The sequence below is a fragment of the Cygnus olor genome, chromosome 7 (assembly GCF_009769625.2).
Source record: "Cygnus olor isolate bCygOlo1 chromosome 7, bCygOlo1.pri.v2, whole genome shotgun sequence".
Classification (NCBI taxonomy): domain Eukaryota; kingdom Metazoa; phylum Chordata; class Aves; order Anseriformes; family Anatidae; genus Cygnus; species Cygnus olor.
The window spans coordinates 8,533,447-8,552,033 of record NC_049175.1 but is presented as its reverse complement, the minus strand read 5'-3'; the positions used below and the strand labels follow the sequence as shown (position 1 = coordinate 8,552,033).

At 41.5% G+C, this 18,587-nt stretch overlaps 1 long non-coding RNA gene across 3 annotated transcripts in view; it reads left to right on the top strand.

The window, feature by feature from the left end:
- LOC121073215 overlaps nt 1–18,587 on the top strand; it is a 342,593-nt gene that overhangs the window by 201,214 nt on the left and 122,792 nt on the right. For all 3 annotated transcript variants that reach the window (XR_005821566.1, XR_005821565.1, XR_005821567.1), the window contains one exon: nt 17,534–17,637. This is a non-coding gene — a long non-coding RNA (uncharacterized LOC121073215). The remainder of the gene's footprint in view (nt 1–17,533; nt 17,638–18,587) is intronic.

Below are 18,587 nucleotides of genomic sequence, written 5' to 3'. Positions count from 1 at the left end.
TGGGATCTACACCACCTCTTCTGTTTCCTTCACAGGTTTCTTCCACTCAGTAATGATTTCTGGAATGCTGAAATAATGATGCCAAGGGCTTTAGATGGCAGACATAGTTCTCAGATAAATTATACATTTGTACCTGGGGAGCAGAAATTAGGACTGTGTTGTATTTATTACTGAATGACAAACTTCCATGTGGGCAAAGAGGTTTCCTTTCACTAATGTCAATAATACAGTTTGTTCCTGTTTCACGCCGCGTGAAATCCTTATTGCTGTAATGTCACACCGTCTCCTCTTAGATTGCTAGCCACTGAAAAATCTGTCAGACCTAAATTTTTCACCCCTGATTCTCTATTTAATTTTTGTATTAAAGGAGCTGGATATCCAGGAACCCTTTTGAAAGTCAGCTGGATGCTGCTGGGTGGTCAGCCCTCTTAGGGACCAGTTTGTCTGCTTACAGATAGATTTGGGATTTTATAGACCATGTGATGGGTTCTTTGTAAGAGCTTTGCCTCTTTCCACCCAGGCAGCAGCCAGTAGAGAGCAATATTGCACACACATGAGAAATTAGTTCACTACACTGTATTATTCTAAGGGGAATTAACCACTGTAATTATTGCTTTCCTTCTCCAGTACTGCTGTAATAACTAAGCTATATATAAAGGAGTTTAGGCTTTGTGGTTTGTTTTTTTTTTTTCATTCTTCTCAGTACTTACTTTTTATCTTGTATATAGTCAATGGCTTGTCAAACCTGAAGCTAATTTATTTGCTATTATATATTAAAAATGTTTCATTCCCTAAGAACCCACTAATGGGATGTAACACATCAAAATTAGGTTAAAGAGCTCTGAAAAAAATCTCCTAATCACTTAGTTGAATAAAGCCTTTTCTTCTATGGTGAATATTTACAGACTCACTATTTTGTATAAACTAGTATTACTTTCAGAATTCAGTTTGGACTAGATCAGCACACTGGGCTCACGAGATGGAAGTGTATGCGCGTATGTATATTAGCAGTTCAGAATCTCCTTCAGCTAGTTTTTTTCATCTTCTTCAAATTTAGCCCATATTTTTCCTGATATAATATTTATGTGATATATAAAAATGTACAAGATGACTCCATCTCTGAAATAAAATAGATTATTACCTTAATGCCTATCCATAATCACAGTTTTTAATCTAGATTCTTCCAAGTAAAGAAAGGACGATCACACGAATAATTTATCCAATTTATGTCCCCAAACCTCTGAACATGGCGATAGGAACACTAGATACACACTAAATATATCCATATCATTACTGTACTAAACCCTCCGAGTAACCCTCTGTAGCTGTTGCCCTATCTTATCCCCCACAGCAGCTTTAATCAGACTCCACCAAATTTCGGGTTCGCCAAGGCAGAGCAAAGCCCTGTGCTTGCTCTCCAGGGCAAGGAAAGGCAGGGCAGCATGGAGAGGTACTTCAAGCGTGAGCAAGATTCTCGTGCTCCGTTAGAAGAATAATTGAAACCTCAGTCCTGCACTGAGCCCTGGACGTGGGGTTCCTCTGTGTCTCACACCCAGGGTCAGCAGTCAAAAATGAGAAAGCTCTAACTCTGTCGGGGTCTCGAGCCCCACTGGGGGAGGTCATGGCTGCTCTGAAATGTGCCCTCAGGCAGGGTGGAGCTGCAGTCTCATCCTTAGCTGACAAGTCTCACCCTGTGAGTACATCGCTGTGCCTCATGGTGCAATGCAGACTTTGCTGTGAAAGACAGAAAATACATCTTAAAAAATAATCAGTAAACCTGCTTCTCTTCTCCATCGTTTCATCAGGAACCTTTGATTAAATTTCCCAAAGGCTTTCAAATGTTTTTAGTAAACTTGGAAGACAAAATTAATGGAAAAAAAAGGGGGGGTGGGGTGGGGAGGAGAAAGTCACATGGAAAGTGAAGTCTATTCAGCATTGGGATACACTTCACTGGGTAACATGCCATAACCTTTTCTGCACGCCCCGAGAATGAAACATGCAACCCTAATACTAATACCCAGAGCAGACAGAGGTACCTTTAGGAGCAAAATTCTTTGCTGCTCTTTATGAAAAGAAGATTCTCCTCATTCCAATATATATTTTTATAATTTCTTGCAGACTTCCTCTGTCTCTGTGTGTGAGAGAGAACCTAGGTGCTTCTCAATAACACGATGGAGTTACATGCCTACAGATGAGCTTTGACAAACCTTGTTTCATTAGTTTAAGAAATACTACTTCTTGCTTCATTGTTTTCCTAGCTGTTTTGCCATAGAGTCAGCAGAAGGGCTGACTCTATGCTCCTGCCTCGGTCTCTTCAGTGTCATTTTGGTGTAAACCCACATTTCTCTGCAGTGGTTTAACTTCCCTTGTCCGTGTTGCTGTGGGATCAGCCTGCTGGTTACTGGTCATACCTGCTTGCACTGTTCTGCAGAGCGGAGGCTGCCAGGTGAGCCCTGCTGCCACCACTCGCCACAGGCACGCGTGAGCAGAGTGAGAGGAGATGCCAGTCTGTGAAGAAAGGAAAGGCACAGACCATAAACCAGTACCTGTCTTCTTTCATCCATCTCTTCTGGAGCAGAAACCTTTCTGAACCAGAAACGCCAACATCGCTCCTCATTTGGGTCCAGACTGTGCAAATGACCTCTGTCTCTGTGATGAGTATCTTGGGTCTAGCTCTAGGACGTGAGCATCTGCTCCTAGGAGCTGAAAGCCTGTCCCTTGCCTGACAAGAATACACTTAATGAAATTAAAGAGCAATAAAATCAGCTACATTACTCAAGATTATTACTTTCTGCCACATTGTGTATTCATACTATAATTTACCACCACAGGAGATCATAGGAACAAACCCTGGGTTTTACAAAGGCCTTTGTGATGTTGTGGCTATAATCAGAGGCAGCTCCACCGACTGCCGTAATGAGGGCAATCAAATCCCACACTTCAGCACGCAGCCTGATGCCTGCAGAGTCCACACTGAAACTAATCCCCTCCTCTTCCCAACCCACCCAGTACACAGCATGCAACAGGCCATGGGAGTTCCTTGGATTTAGGATTTTACTAAAGCATTAAAATCCAGGTGCTCCTGAAGGCAAAGGGTAAATTTAATGGGGCAAATGTCCATCAGATCCAGATTTCCTTTGCTTTAGGAGCTCCCATCAAGTATTGAAAAGCTATAGACTGAACCAGTCATACGCCAGAGGGAACGTCGTAGTGACCTTTGAAGCAGAGAGAGGTAGAACAAAAGGAGAAAAAAAAAGAAAAGAAAAATGGGAGAAAAAGCAAGTATATGTCTGTTAAGAGAAATAGACTTTAGCACCTTTTTGCTGTTCCCATGGAAATCTTCCGCTGACTTCCGTGACATGAAGTTTTTTTATCTCCAGATTTCAGGTGACCCCTTCCAGGCTCAGTTTGGTGAGACTTACCTTGCAGAAGACCACTGTCATTAGTTTCTGGACACACGGCGTAAAGCTCACATGTGTGAGGACATTTGGCATGCTGGGAGTGGAGGAAGAAATTTCCTCATTATAGAAACAATCCCGCTCACCCGAAGACATACTCGGGTCACAGGTGTATGTGACCAGCTGAAAAGCACAGGGTGTCCCTGTCTGAATCCTCAGGACCGGGCCACGGAGCTGGGCTCTGCCGCCTCCCCCTGCTGCCCACCTCCCATCTGCCACCCCCAGCAGTGCCCACTTGCCGGCCACTGCTTTCGGTGTTCCTCGTGGTTGACAACCTGTATCGTATCCCTGGATAAAAGCAGCTCAGCCTTTTACTCTATTTACTCTATTATTCAGGCTTTTCTTTTTTAGACACTGGTTTTCATTAAAATTTAATCTTCCGAGACATGATTGATTCAATGACTGAAAAAAATAAAAGACTGCAGAGCTTCCTCCTTAGGTCAGAAAGCTGTGACAGGGTTACTTGGTAACACGGAGCACACGAGCTAACAAATCTCCCCCTCTCATTTCTCTTTCTCTCTGATGATCTATGACATATTTTCAAAAGCTCATTTGTTAAGCCCAGATTCTTGCTGGCTTCATACGCCTACATAAGCGAAGGGTAGGGGCCTGGGAAGCACCCCAGGAGGGCATGGTGGACACTGGGATTTGGGAAATGGGGGTGGATGGAATGAGACTCATGGTGTCTCCTGTTGGTGGCACCAGGCTTTCCCCAAGGCTGTGGGAGCTGGGAGGTGTCTGCGCTGTGGTTAGACAAAAACCAGCAGCCCAAGGTCTCTGCTGTGTTTTATTCTGAAACTCTTCTCTGGCAGGAAGTGTTTTCTGAGATGCCTGTGGTAGGTTTCCAAATAGTTTAATCCCCTCCACAAGAGAAATGAGGAAAACCAAAATGTTCTTAGGGAAGACAGAAAGAGTGGGATAGCTGTTTTTTTTCCTTGAATATTCAAAAAGGGAGAAATCGATACATCAGGAGTGTCTAGCTGCAGGGAAAGAAATCATGACAAATACTGGTACTCCCAAAATGATGGGAAACTTCACCAAGTACAAAGGAAGAGATAAGGTAGGGAGAGAGATGATGAACCACTGAAAATAATAGGGGATGACTTTCTAATAATTCCAATTTACGAATAGAGCCAAGTGTAAATTAGGATTAATTTTTCAGGGAAAATGAATCATTGCTGAAAAAAAAAAGTGAGAAAAACATATCTTTTGAAACTCCTTGAGAATTTCTTACAATGACGTGGTTTCCATCCAGGCTATTATGCAGTTGTAATAACTTTAAATGTTTGGTGTTCAGCTGTGTCCTGAAGTAATTTGAAAATAAGTCTTTTAAGGAGGTCCTGCAGCCAGCCCTGATTTGAGAGATGTATGTAGACACTTGTATGTGAGGAAATGCCAGGTCCTACGTGGTTTGAACATACCCAATTCACATTTCTTTCAGAGGGAGCAAAGGGTGTTCAGAAGTAAACAGAAGCCAACAGCACTCACAGGAACCCTTTGCCCATTCAGAATTATCACTTGACATTATCATTACCTCAGTTTTCAGCCTTGAGACTAGGCTTATAACTCGTGTCTGAAATGCATCTGTTTTCAAACAGGAGCTTGCATTCAGCCTGAATTTATTGTGGGTTCCAGGTAAAGATACCCTTGGGGCTGAGAGTGATGCTCACGATGAATTCTTGGAAAAGGAGATGAATGTTCCCATCATAGCAAGTCATTAGCCGCATTTTTCTGACTTGCTTGGGATGCCTCCTGTGCCTTGGCTGTCTCCCCAGCAAGCCTTCCACCTCCTGTGCTGTTCCAGCACATTGCGAGAGCTGTGCGCATCCATAAATGCTCAGAGTTGGCTCACTATGCCCAATTTAAAACAAATTGCTGTGCAAAAAGCAAGTCAGCTGGGCTCTGACCAGAATTCAGGACAGGCTATGACAAGATCACAAAGTAAGCAGCAGAAATGCACTGATGTTTCCTTCATGTTCTTGACTCCTTTTTCCCTTGTATGTTTTTTTTTCAGTTGTGTTTAACAGTGTATCTGCTTCGTGCTACAGCTTCTCCTTGCCTCTGAGGAAAGCTCCAGGGGTTTCATCTAGACAAAAGCGAGAGATTTGTACTGTGAAGACCTAGGGAGAGATTCAGAGGACTGAAGTTGTCACTAAGCACCTGCAGAGGTGAGAGAAGCAAAGCCTGAAAGGCAGAGAACATCCCGGCTTAAAACAAATGAGTGGGAAGAGAGAGATTGTCCCCAGCAGGGGTGTGTGGGGATGTTCAGGGGCAGGGAAAGGAGGCAGTCCTGAGTGGATTTCTCCTGTTAACCTGTAGTACTAGAAATGGTTGTTTTGAAGTCCTATTGCAGATTTAAAGTAGTTAAAATAATCAAATGTGACCAATTGGTTGGATAAATGGACCTGGGCTGCTGTAACCTACTGAACCCAAAACCCTCACCAACATATTCTGGTGATGACCTGCATTTAGGTGTGAATAATAGTCACTCTCAATTAAAATCACAAGCCCAGTACTTAGCTTACATTACCTGCCACTCATTCCCCCCCCCTTCCCCCCCTGAGAGATACTCACTTTTCTTGATATTTTCTCTGCTTATTGATCTTTCTGTAGACCAGTAGGCTTGCTAGCGCTCTGTCTGAAGCACACCTTGTGTGCTCCTGTGCCTGTCTCGTGCAGCAAACAGGCTGGGGCAGTGGTTTCTCTGCTTCGTACGTTATTATTCCCAGGCTGCCACAGTGATCCCACATCAGCTCAGAGCCTTAATACAGAGAGAAGAGAAAGAAAAACAGATATTGCTGTTGTCTGGAAGTTCAGAACATTCACACAATTTTAATTTATTAGCAGTGTCTTGTTAAAAGTCACTTTGATTGCAAAAATCTATGGGCTAATACGTGTTTCTGACTTACTTCATATACAATCTCTGGGTATAATATGGGTATGTTATAAAACAAAAATAGTTCAACAAAATGAATAACCAAACTTCATATAAAAATAGTATTAAAAAAAACAAACAAACGGGGTACTAAGGAGCATGGAAACGATCAGCTGTGCAATTTCATGTTGATTCAATTCCATTTACAGCTCATAAATTCACTTAATGTTGTCGCACACTTTTGACTTTGCACATTCCCCCAGCACCCCTCTGGTTCAGCAGAGATACTCACAAGCTCTTACCACGCTGTATGTGCACCAATGGCGATGTGTATATGCAAACAGTGCCACCTTCTCTTTGTGCCAGCCTGGTCACTGGAGCACAGCGCTGGGCCATTGCTGCGCGGTAGCTCAGGCGGTGTCCCAGGGAGCTGAAGCACGAGATGCTGGAGGGCAGCACAGTCATCCCTTTGTAAATGTTAGCAGAGGGCAGCTAGCTAGCATGCAGTAGCTCCTGCTGACATTTGCACCCACCACATGGCAGAGTGCAGCATGGCCATCCAGGGCTGAGCTCGCCGCCTAATAAATGATGCTGCTGCCCTTGAACAGATTCACGGGTTGCATTTTTGTCATCCTGTATTGCTGTGTGCCTCCATTTACAGCAGAAAGACGCCTTTTTTTTTTTTTTTTTTGGCAGTGGTGTGTGTGTGGGGGAGGGGGGGCGAGTACCATTAACACTATCAATACACTGGAAAGATGTAAGCTGCATACATACAATCAACACAGAGCCAAATAAATTGGGGTAATCGGGTAAATCATGTAGCTCTTCGTGGTCATTGAAATACTCAGGTGTGAATGTGAGTTTTCAGTGTGCGCATCCATGTTGTCTTCAGAAGATGCAAAGTCAGGTCCTAGCACTTCAGACTAATGGCTCACCTTGTTTCAGGTAGGAAGTCATAACCTTGTCTTTCATTTAACTGGGGGTTCCACAATGGAAATTGCTAGAGTGATAGAAGCAATGCAATGATTTTGATGTCTTCTTTAGAAAGGAAGTATAACTGTATAGACGTGCTCAGTTATACAGATATATATATGATACATCTTCCTAGGAATCTGGGGAGCAGCATATTACACATTGAGTACCCACAGAGCTATCCATAGAATAATCTGTGGAAAATATTTGTGCTTATTTTAAGTATATTTTACTTTTTATCATAAAAGTAAAATACAATGTATACCACATAGTGAATATTATGTAATAATATATTTATAATTCACTCATTCAAAGAACTATTTCAGCAAAGCTTACTTTAGAAAAAACAGTTGGGTGAAATAAATTAAAATCAACATATACAACCTTTTTACATTGCAGATACATTTTCCTATTTTATTATGCCTGTAAATTCATCTCAGCAGCAGCTAAAAGAGAACAAAAGGGAAAAGCTACATAGTTATAGTTGCCAGAGCAATTAGTTAGGAATAAGGTAGTTTTCAGCTACTTATGTGCATGTTGTGAAGGTCGTGACATTCAAAGGTAATTTTGAGGGCAAGCTCTTTTATAAAGATTTTGAAATGCATTGATGGTCTTATCCAGCTCATGGCTGGACTAGCTATTGCACCTCAAAAAAAAGCCTTTTCCTTGCAACCTCTTTACTCCCACAGCCAGCATCCTTGCTGCACCCTCTGCTATCTCCTTTTTACGAAGAACAGATGTGGAGATAAAACTAAGCTTTCACCTTCAGTGCTGATCCTTTCCAGTTAAAGCTAAAGGATTTTAATGAAATAGTAATGACAAACATACCACTAGCTATGTAATTTCTTTAGTGTGGATGAACAGAGGTTATCCACAGGCTTTTGAAAGCGTAATTCTCTTTCAAAAGAAAAAATTTCAGTTAATTGTCATGTACACTGCACCCTGAGTGATATATGAGTCTTATTAGTACATACAGATTTATGAGACAGGATACAGTCCTTGAAAAGAAAAATCTCTTAAATTATTACATTTTACCTCTCTCACCTTTGTTCTTGTGCAAGGTCAAACTGCATATTTAAAATGTTCACCTGTCACATTTCTTAAAGATGAAGATTGCTGAAGGTTGGGCTGTGCTGAATTTGGCACCGTCAGTGCCCTGAACTCTGAAAGCAGAACGAGGGGTTTGACACGTCATGATTGCAGTTTGACTGAGAGACGGGAACTGGTGGCTTTTGTGGTACTCGCACCCCCCAGCCTTATTAACCCAAACAGAAATTTTATCCATTGGATGCTATTTAAAAGTAAGCAAGCCCTTCTTAGCCCTACAGTATTCTTCTCTTGATGAAACCAAGTAGCTATGCGTAGAAGTAGCAAAGAAATGGACAAATAATTATGTTATTTGTACTTGTGGAAGAGAAAAATCAATGTAAAACAGCTAAAGATATGGAAACAGTGGACAGAAACAGCAAGGGAAGAAGACAAGGGGACTGGAAGGGAACTTAATTCCTTATCTTCTCACAGTGATCTGTGGGTGCAGTGGCCCACCTCGGTTCCCAATTCTACAGTCTACCGCAAGTGATCAGCTGTGGGTGTGGGGGGCTCACCACGTCTAGTCACTCACTGATAGATACGAGAAGCACTTAATGCAGCTGTGGGAGGGTTGTCAGGGCAGTGCTTTACACGAAGCCTGTCCACGAACAGGTTCAGGCAACTTTCATCTTAACAAACAGGTTTGCTTCTAAAATTTACCTTTTCGTAGATTTTTTGTGAAACGTGTAGGAGCATTTCTTTAACCTTGCTTGTATGGTAGCCATCGCGTTTCTGGCTGAGAAATAAATGGTATTACCACAGTCAAAAGGAACAGCGTGCAGAGGTTTTTCTGCTCCCTGGTCTGCCACGAGCACAGGGTTACTCACCGCTCGATCCCCTGGAAATGAGAACTACGGCTGGCAGGAGGCTGCCTGCCTAGACATGGGGCAGCCCCCAGCTCCACTGTGATAGCCCTGCAAGCAACATTAAATAAATCACTTGAGAAGATGACTTTTCATCCTCAGAAACCATGTAGGAATGGCAGAATTTGAGAAACGTGTGAAAGAAGGACTCGTCCTTTCTGTGTTCGTGGTCTGTCCTGCCCCTCAGGCATGCCCAAGCAACCCCTGCCACTCCTGCAGCAATGGGAAGCTCGTTCAGCCGCGCTCTCCACAGGTGATGCTTTGGTGAGAAATGTAATTATTTCCGTTGTGCAGAGGGATGCTGTGGTTTAGTAGAGATGACTGTGATAATTTCTGGGAAAAGGCAGCTTTCAAAAGTAGGAGTATGGTAGAGCCTGGTACAAACGAAGGAACTTAGGTCTGATAATGCTGTCTACTGGTTCTCGTTAATGATCTGGATTTCAGATATCAATTCATAATAAGGTTAGAAAGAGATGGAAGCAAATTTGAGTTCAATCTGGTTTTGGCGCACAGTAATTAGGTGCTCCCCAAGAAGCAGACGCTGTTGTACTGTAATTACAGTGCCCCCGGATGACCGCTGGGACAATGCTTACGGTTCCTCCGAAGCAGCTCTTGACAGATTCATCAACTAGAGGAGACAAAACTTAACTTGTGTCCCTTACTGCTGCTGCATTTGCACATCTCATTTGGCAAACACACTTGTGCATAGACACTGATGACTTTCCCTGCTTGAATTCAGCTCCTGCAGGTGCAGTAGAGAGGATTGTGTTGTTTGTCATCAATATTAAAAGGCACCTGAAATGCATGTTTTCCCTTGCCCCCAGAAGCAGCCACCAGTGCAACTGCATTGCACAGGCACACAGAGCCACCCCCTGTTCTGGTGTCACTGACACACCTGCACCGCAGAATAATCTCTAGCAAGGCCCGGGTGAACGAAGCAAGGACAAGACCAAAACCCTGTTTTAGGCACAGCCTTTAATGGTTATGGGGAAAGTCCCCGCAATGAGCATTAGAGGTAGATGTAGAATGATCTCAGCAGAAGTGAAACGTAATTGCTGTCTGGATATTGTGTTCTGAAATAACCTATTATTCTGTGAACAATTTATATGGATTTTCTAGTAAAATTACATTCAGTCTGAGTTTGAGTGCCTATGAATGTACATATATATTACATAAAGCACAGAGCTGGAAACCTCAGTGTTTCCAATTGCATCTACCAGAGATGCAGTGTAAAAACCCAGTGTCTCTGAGGCCTTGAGGACAAGCCATGCTACAGCTGAATGGAAACTTTTCTACTCCTCAGAAACTGGAGATACTTGCATTTTGGCAGGAGTGACTCTGAAGCGAGTGCACAAAACTGTGCAGTGATATTCCAGACACGTAGCAGGGAAACAGATAGGGATAACAAAAGCAATCACATTCCCATCCTAGGATATGTTGCAAACTCTGGATTTTTCCTTATACAGTGAATTCAACCATTGGCATTGTCTGGAGTAGATCAGAAAGTAGCTGTAAAACACACATTCGCTACCAGGTGCTGCTTTTAATTCCTTTGATGTATTAGGTCTGTCAGCTGATCCATTTTCTATTCACATTGCCCTCCAGAATCCAGCTGAAGTGTAGATAATGTAGATAGTCACAGGGTTTTTGTCTGTTTGTTTGCTTTGCCTGTTGATAGATAATAATGTATTTATGAAATGACTTACAAGAAATCAGACCTTTCTAATGCAGAGGTTTAATAGAGAAGGCTAGCCTAATAACTCAGTTTCTTCTGTGTGCCCAAATGACAATGCTATGAATTCTCTTCCCTCTCAACTTAATTCAAGGATCATTTCCACAACTTGATTTACTCTTGTAACTTCTCCAGCTATGTTGATTGAGGTAATAGACTGGAAAAGAAAAACAAATCAAGGCTTACATCATTGTATACGCTATATTTTGCTCTGGCTAAATTATATGTAGTATTTCAAGTACATATTTTTTCCTTAAAGAAAAATAAATGGAAAAGGCAACCCTTTTTTGGGTCACACAGAGAATTTGCTGTAGAAGATTCTGCAGCTTCTCCTGAAATTCTGCAGAGATTGCTGTAAAGGAAAGGCTTTTTTTTTTTTGCACGTTGGAAAGAGGAGAACATGGAAGAGATGCCTCTTCTCCCGCAGAGATGCAGTCATCAGGGCTCATGGCTGAATGCGGCTGTGGATATGTTCAGGTGGTACTCAGCACTCAGTGAACAAAGAATGATCGCTCCGTATCAGGAACACCAGGAGACAGTCATGCTTGCTGCATTGTACTTGGATCGTGGGTTGATGTTGCCTGCAAAGAGCATGCAGCCTAATAGCAAATGCATGCAGCATTTCTGAGTTTGTAAACATCACAGAGGGTGTATAGATGTCTGTACAGAGCAGAGAGAGTAAATGTCACGAGGGGAGGAAGGGGGAGCAATGTATGGGATGTGTGTCTGTGTGTGAATGGGATGATGTAGAAGAGCAAAGTAAACTTTCCGAATGAAGCACATCAGAGCATATGAAAAGGAATTTATTTTGCGGTCTCAGATCAACTGCATAATGCTCGTGCTTTTTTTGCGAACATGCCGGGGCAGCTGGGCATGTTTTGAAATCTGCTGCTATTCTTTTGAAAGCGTGCTGATTTGGAATGCATATGGTCATTGCAAAACCTTAGCTTTGGCAGAGCACTGCGATCACAGGAGGAGGATCATTACTGTGTTTACAGTTGTTGCCCTGCCAATGTGATACTATATGGAATGGAAGTGCTGAATACGAGTCTTTTATAGTCATATTTGAACAGTTAAATAAAAGGATGATTTGAACACACTGAGCATTACTGTTCTCAGATATTCCAATGGGAAATGCCTTTCTGGTAACATGAAGAATTTCATGGCTGTAGCTCGACTGTCTCAGAATTTCAGTGAGGCAGAAGGCAGCATTCCTGCAAGATCAAACATTGCAGCTTAGCATTGCAAAACATAGCACTTCGAGTATCACTTTAAATGGGATAAAAATGAAATATTTATAGCAGGCAAAGGAAGAGGCAACAGCTGAACGAAAAACAGAGTGGAATGCTTGGATGAAAAGCAAAAACTCCCTCACTGCAACCCTGGCTCCCCCTCTTCTGGAAACACCCTCATATCTGATCTGATTCTAGAAAAGAAACAGATGTTACGTCTTTTACTCTTCTCCCTCCCTCCAACCTCCAGAAAAACAACTCAAACCTGTGTATCTTTAATTACCCTGAACAAGAAGCTGATACTTACTTCAGCATTTTTGAAAGGGATGCCACTAGCCTAGTCTGTGGAGATAACTTCAGTGGTTTTATAAATGGGATTAAGCACTGGGTCTTCTTCCAGTGTTTTTCTCTGAGGGTGATGGCATGTGATCTAGATAGGGTCATATTCATGTTGTCGTATGGGATATTTATCCATTCAAGGTACCCATTGCTCCTGCCTGCTGGGGCACAGGTTGGAAGCCCCAGCAGCCAGCTCCTGGTGGTGTGGCCAGGCTGGGTTAGGAGCTTGGAGAAGAGCCAGGCAGCCTTCCTTCGGATGGTACAAACGAGCAGGCTCTGCACTCGACCGGTGAGTGCCGGAAGAGATCCCCAATGTGCAAAGTTAATCAAGTTGTGGCCTAATTAAAGCGCATTACTGCTGCTTTGTCTTTCTTCCTGTGGTGCCCGAGACAATAAGCTACAATAAAGGAGCCCTGGTGGTGTAGTTTTACACATCTCTTAAGAGGTCAAATAACTTTGGTATTTGAGATGTTGATCATAAAGAGAGACAAAAGGCTAAGATTTGTTTACTTTATCCCTCCTGCCAAGTTAATTTTAGTACCTATTATTTGACAGTACTAATTAAACCATATTTCATTCTTTTCCATTCTGTAGTGGCTAAATACTGACAAACAGAACTGTTGAACAGCTGAAACCTACTTAAAATTACTTCTACTCTGTCATACACCAAGTTCTGTAATGTACAGAACACTTTAAAGTTAAGGGAAAAGTTTAAGTTTAAAGTGTGTTTATGCTGTCAATCTCTACGTGGTCTCTAATGATCACCTAAACGCTCTGCTTACTACTAGACTATACTTTATTTTTATTTTTTCTGTCTTTCTAAAGGAAGATAGAGAACTCAATGGTGCTTAGACGTATCAACATATTTTCCTTATATTGCTTTTATATTATGTGTATTTGCAATAACTGTTGCAACACAAAAACATTTAAGAAAGTGATGTAATTTTGGACAGACATAGAATTGAAAGACAGAAGTCATTAACAAATAATGTCAAATTCTTCATTTATTTCTATTGAAATAAAACTCTCAGAGCTTGATTCTGGTTTTCTTTATATCACTAGACAGGAGGCGGAGTAACCAGACAATACAGAAGCATAGTGTTGGCATGTCCTGTAATTTTCTTGAGTTTTCCATACCTGGTATTCCTCTATAAGTCCAGAATTCTCTCCGAATCTCAGTTTGACTTTCTCGTGTCTCCTTTTCAAGCAAGTCTTTGGCTTGCTATAGGAAAAAAACTAGAAAAACAACAGCTAATAGACTAAACAATCAAAAGAACTCAGATTAATTAGAATTAGGTTTAGATTAATGATCTTATGCTTTGGAAATAATCTTGTTCGTAAGTGTTCACTATTTACAGTTGCCAGTGTCACACAGTCAGTGTATGACTAGAGCCACTTCATTTTCTTTGAGGAATGGCAGAGGAGGCCTCTGCCTAGAATTCATGTCCAGTGTTACACTTATTTCTTGGAAAGAAGTAGAAAGTGCTGCAAAATATGAATGTGATTATGGTCTTGCATGAAAGTAAATCGTAAACAATTAGTCTAAAAACAAGAAAATAAAAGTGATATTAACTGTTAGGAGACCATAACGTGGTCCTATATTTTCATTCTGTCTGTGGTGCGCAAAGTATGTCATTTGTATAGTGCATTTATTTTAGTTACCCCTGATACCTTTTAATTAATACATCAAATACCAGAATACCATTTTAGTAAAATTGTTCTGATTTTTTCCCCTTAAGCTAAAGTCACCTCTCTCACAGGAAAGCATCACAAAATAAAACCAAAAAGAATGACATAGTGTTTTTATTTGAGGGTGTTAAGAATTCATATTCATTCTTCCTAATTGCTCAGGAAATAGTGAGCCACTTTCGGTTACCTAACCATGGAGCAGAACCAACTTCCCTACAGTGTGGCAGGTGATTTCTGGCTGCTTTTAGTTTGGGCTTGTGACGCTGGATCCCACTGAGAGTTTTGACTTTCACAGAGAAGCTGCAGAATGTTTTGAGGACCTGAAAAATACCTGAAAACAAACAAACAAGTAAAAAAACCCTGAAAGCCTGATACCTGAAGAAACAGGTACCGTCTGAGAAATGGGAACTCAAAACTGAAGGCCACCTAAATCAGCAGACACATTCAAAAGTGTAGGATCCTTGCATCTAATTTAAAAGTTTTGCCCTGGCAGGTCCATCTTCAATTTATTCACAGTTTTATTATATCTGAAAAATACACAGTGCATATGTGAGAGCCCATAACTGAACATCACGGCTTCACCAGTGAGCTACAGGAGGCCCCAGTTTGGCTTCCCTGAGCAGTCTGGCCACCCGGGACTGTCCAGGCTCCCTTTCTTGGTCCCCCAGTACGCCCCTGGATTTGTGCCTCTCATGCTGCTCCCTATGTCTCTCCATCAGACTGCTTTGGGATCCAGAATCTGAAGCACGCAGAATGCTCAGATGGAGGAGGGAGGGTAGGAGAAGAAATGAAATTTCCTTGATTATCAGGCAAATTCCCATCAAAAGCCCATTTTAGATTTGGTGAAATTTCTTGGAAGGGGAGAAGTTTCTAATGAAGTGCTTTTGGTTGGTTAAACACAGATTAGTCAGAATATTTTTGACCATTTAATTAGCCAGAAGGAGAGGCCATCAAATGTTGAGGAATCACCCTGATAATGAGAAAAGTTTGTATTAAAAGGCTCATCAGTCTCGTAGTGGCAGAGAGAACTATATATGAAAGTCATGACAATTTAGCAGGTTAGCTCTATTTAAGTGGCAGATATAATTTAGGGAGAAATGTTCTTGTATCCTTTATTAACTAGTTTTATGATGATTTGCTAAAGAAATCTGGTTTCTCTAATTATGCTAGATGTCCATTCATCTGTCTGTCAACTCCTTCTCTGGGAGCCTTTGAATCTGCTTAGCGTGACAGCAGGGCAGACGCCAGACAGCTTTGCTGCTATCAATGCACACAAAAACGTGCCCAGGTAAATTCATGCCCTCCTGGAGGGAAGGCTGCAATGTCATCTCAATTCATTCAGAGACCCATGGAAAAGTAGCCTGTGTAATGCTGATAATCATGAAACCACCATTTTCTTGTCCATTTTACTGTCACTGGTTAGCAGAAACACGCTCAACTCAAATTTCATCTAAGGTTTGCTCAGAAAAAAGAAAGACTGCTAGTTGAAAACAAACCCAAATCAACTGGCCAAGTGCTGTAGGCATGGGAAGTCCCCTATGAGAGGTTATCCAAGAGGTTGCGTCCAAGGCTCAGCACTTTTTCCATGCCAGCCAGCAGTGGGCATGTTTTGGTCAGGTTGGTGACTTCCTTGACAAGTCATGCAAATTTTGCAGAGGCATGAGGGACTAGGTAGTTGTTGTCAGATAGTATTTTCTTTTCTCTTTCCTTCCCCCTTTTCCTGGTCCCTTCTCTTGCTTTCAGGACTGTACATCTGAAATGACAGTGTCAGTAAAGACAAAACTGCAACCTGTGTGTTGTTACCACCATGAGAAAAGATGACCGAGGCAAGTTCAGGCGGTCTGAACTTCTGCAAGAGCACTGTCAGGTCTCCTTCCTTCCCTTATCACAGCTGCAGGACCAACAATTTTTTCTTAGCACTGTGGTTTGTTTTTTGAGGGAATGCTCATCTAAATGATAGCAATAATTATACAAACAAATGAGTTTGGACATAGTGAACTGAGATGGAACCATTTGGGTTTTTGATTGATATTCTTTTCAGTAATTCAAGAAACATCCGTATTTCTGGCTCTGATCATTCTTCTTTTCCCTGATGTGACTTGCAAAAGTGCATATTTAGACTGGGTGGCCCCTGTAGCCATCTTAGCTTCTCCCCACTCACGTGCTGGAGCACTGGGACCAGACACAGCGAGGTTCCTCTGCTCCCTCTCTTCCTCTGCAGTGTCTCTGGTGGGTATGTTGGAAAGCCAGCAGGAGCCTTTATGACCGTACAGTCTGACCTCAGGCATCACACAAAGCTATCACCTTCCAGCTGTAACACATCCTTTCTGTCACACAAGAGTTATATTTGCTGCATTGTCGCTTTATTCTGTAAGACATTTTTTCTCTGTCCTTTATCAGCTGTGGTTGCTGCAGCCTTCCATGGGCTAAAAGAAAGGGAACACAATAACTGCTAAGGGAGATGTCATGGCCCTTCCATGCATTCATTCTCTGGAAGCTTTTGTGCAAGAAGTGGGAAAAGGGCCGTGATCTGTATAGAAGATACATATGGTGGGGGAGTAGCATCGTAGCGACAAGATTCAATAACATTTAGTCAGGAACACTTCTGAATCAAGAGGATCACAAAGTACAACCTATAAGGATACACATCTCAAGGGGGAAAGAAAAAATGCTGCTAAGGTTATACTGTTGGTTTTCTTATCAAGAAAAAAGATAGCAAGTGTGCAATGTTCAAGGAGACTGAGGAAGTCCAGTAAGTCTGTAATAATAGGTGTCTTGAAGTGTTACACAGATCGAGTAACCCAACTGGACAAGTTTTATAGATGTTATTTCTCACTCCTTGAGTCTACCGCTTCTGAAAATAGTTTTAGTTCTGCAGCACATGAGGCAAGAGGCTGCTGTCATCTTAAATAACCTGGGGAAAAGAGAGAATAACAAAAATAAAAATGAAATTTAAAGAAGAAAGAAAGAAGAAATAAAACAAGTTTTTATTCATATGATGGACCCTTGCTTCTCTCTTGCTCTGACTGGTGAAGAGCTCCAGAGAAGTCAAGGTGCTGATAAAGTAGGAGGAGGAAGTTCTTACAAATAAAATTTCAATAATATTTTATAGGATATTCTAACTGTATTTGGAATATATTCTATATAATATTCTAAATATTATATAAATATTCTGTATATTCTACAATATTCTGTAAAATATTCTATAGTCTACTGGAATATGATTTCCTGAGAGCTTGTACCTGATGTTCTTCTAATGCTTCTTCTCACATTTCCTCTTGTAGCTAGCGTGCCCATTGGATGCTGGGTGCATGCAGTGAGATGCTTGGCTGGTTCCTGACTTTCAGGATAAATACACAATGGGATGAAACCGACTTTCTTCCAGAATGTAAGTAATTGTCTCTATTTGACACAGTTGCTAACTAATGTTTTGGGGGCTGGATATATTTGAAAGTCTTACCTCTGTCAAATTAGGTTGAACTTGCCCAAACAGCGTCAAAAATCAGTAGTGAAAGGACTGGAACAGACACTGGAACAGCACTGGATACACAGTATAAGTCTTGGTTCTGTTGGAAACCAGCATAAAAATTATGTTAACAAGACATTGTTTTAAAGAACGGCCATCTTGGGAAGTGGCAATTATCTTCTCCCATGTGTTGTAACTCAGGAATTGCTTGTCCAAAAAGAAGAGACAGACTGCTAAAAAGTTTGCTTTATCTTGCTCATCACGTATATATTTTAGTTAGAGACTAAAATAAAATATTTAAGGTATCAGAAAAACAGGAGGACTTGCAGTGACTGTTCCCCCAGCAGACTCTTCCCAGACTGCTCACATATGTCAGTGAAACAAAGTGGTGCATTTACTGAGGTAAAAAGATGATGTGCCAGAGGGCTGTAGGACATGTTGCCTCCTCCCATTGGGCTGCAGGTACCTGCTGCAAGACATGCTCATCACTTTACCGTCCCTTTCCTTAAATAATAAATGTAATTAGTGTTGCTTTTTCCTGGCCTACATAACTAGGACTGCTGGGTTTTCATCTGAATTATGGTTTTAAGCAGGCCGATGGGTTCACTTTCAATGGGAGATTTCTGATCACCTGCTGTGTTTATTCATGAGATCAGATGTTTCTTAAGACCTGGATTTTAAATATAATCATTGTACACATGATATCTTGAAAGCAAAAAAAAAATCTTATCAGGAAGAGTTTTTTGATATCCAATTTATAAATAACAAATTAGTTTAATGAATATTAATTCATGATAAAATAAATCAAGAACTGGATGCTTTCTGGGAGGTATTACTGAGTTAAATGTGAGGTCCTGGTGTCTCTAAAGCAT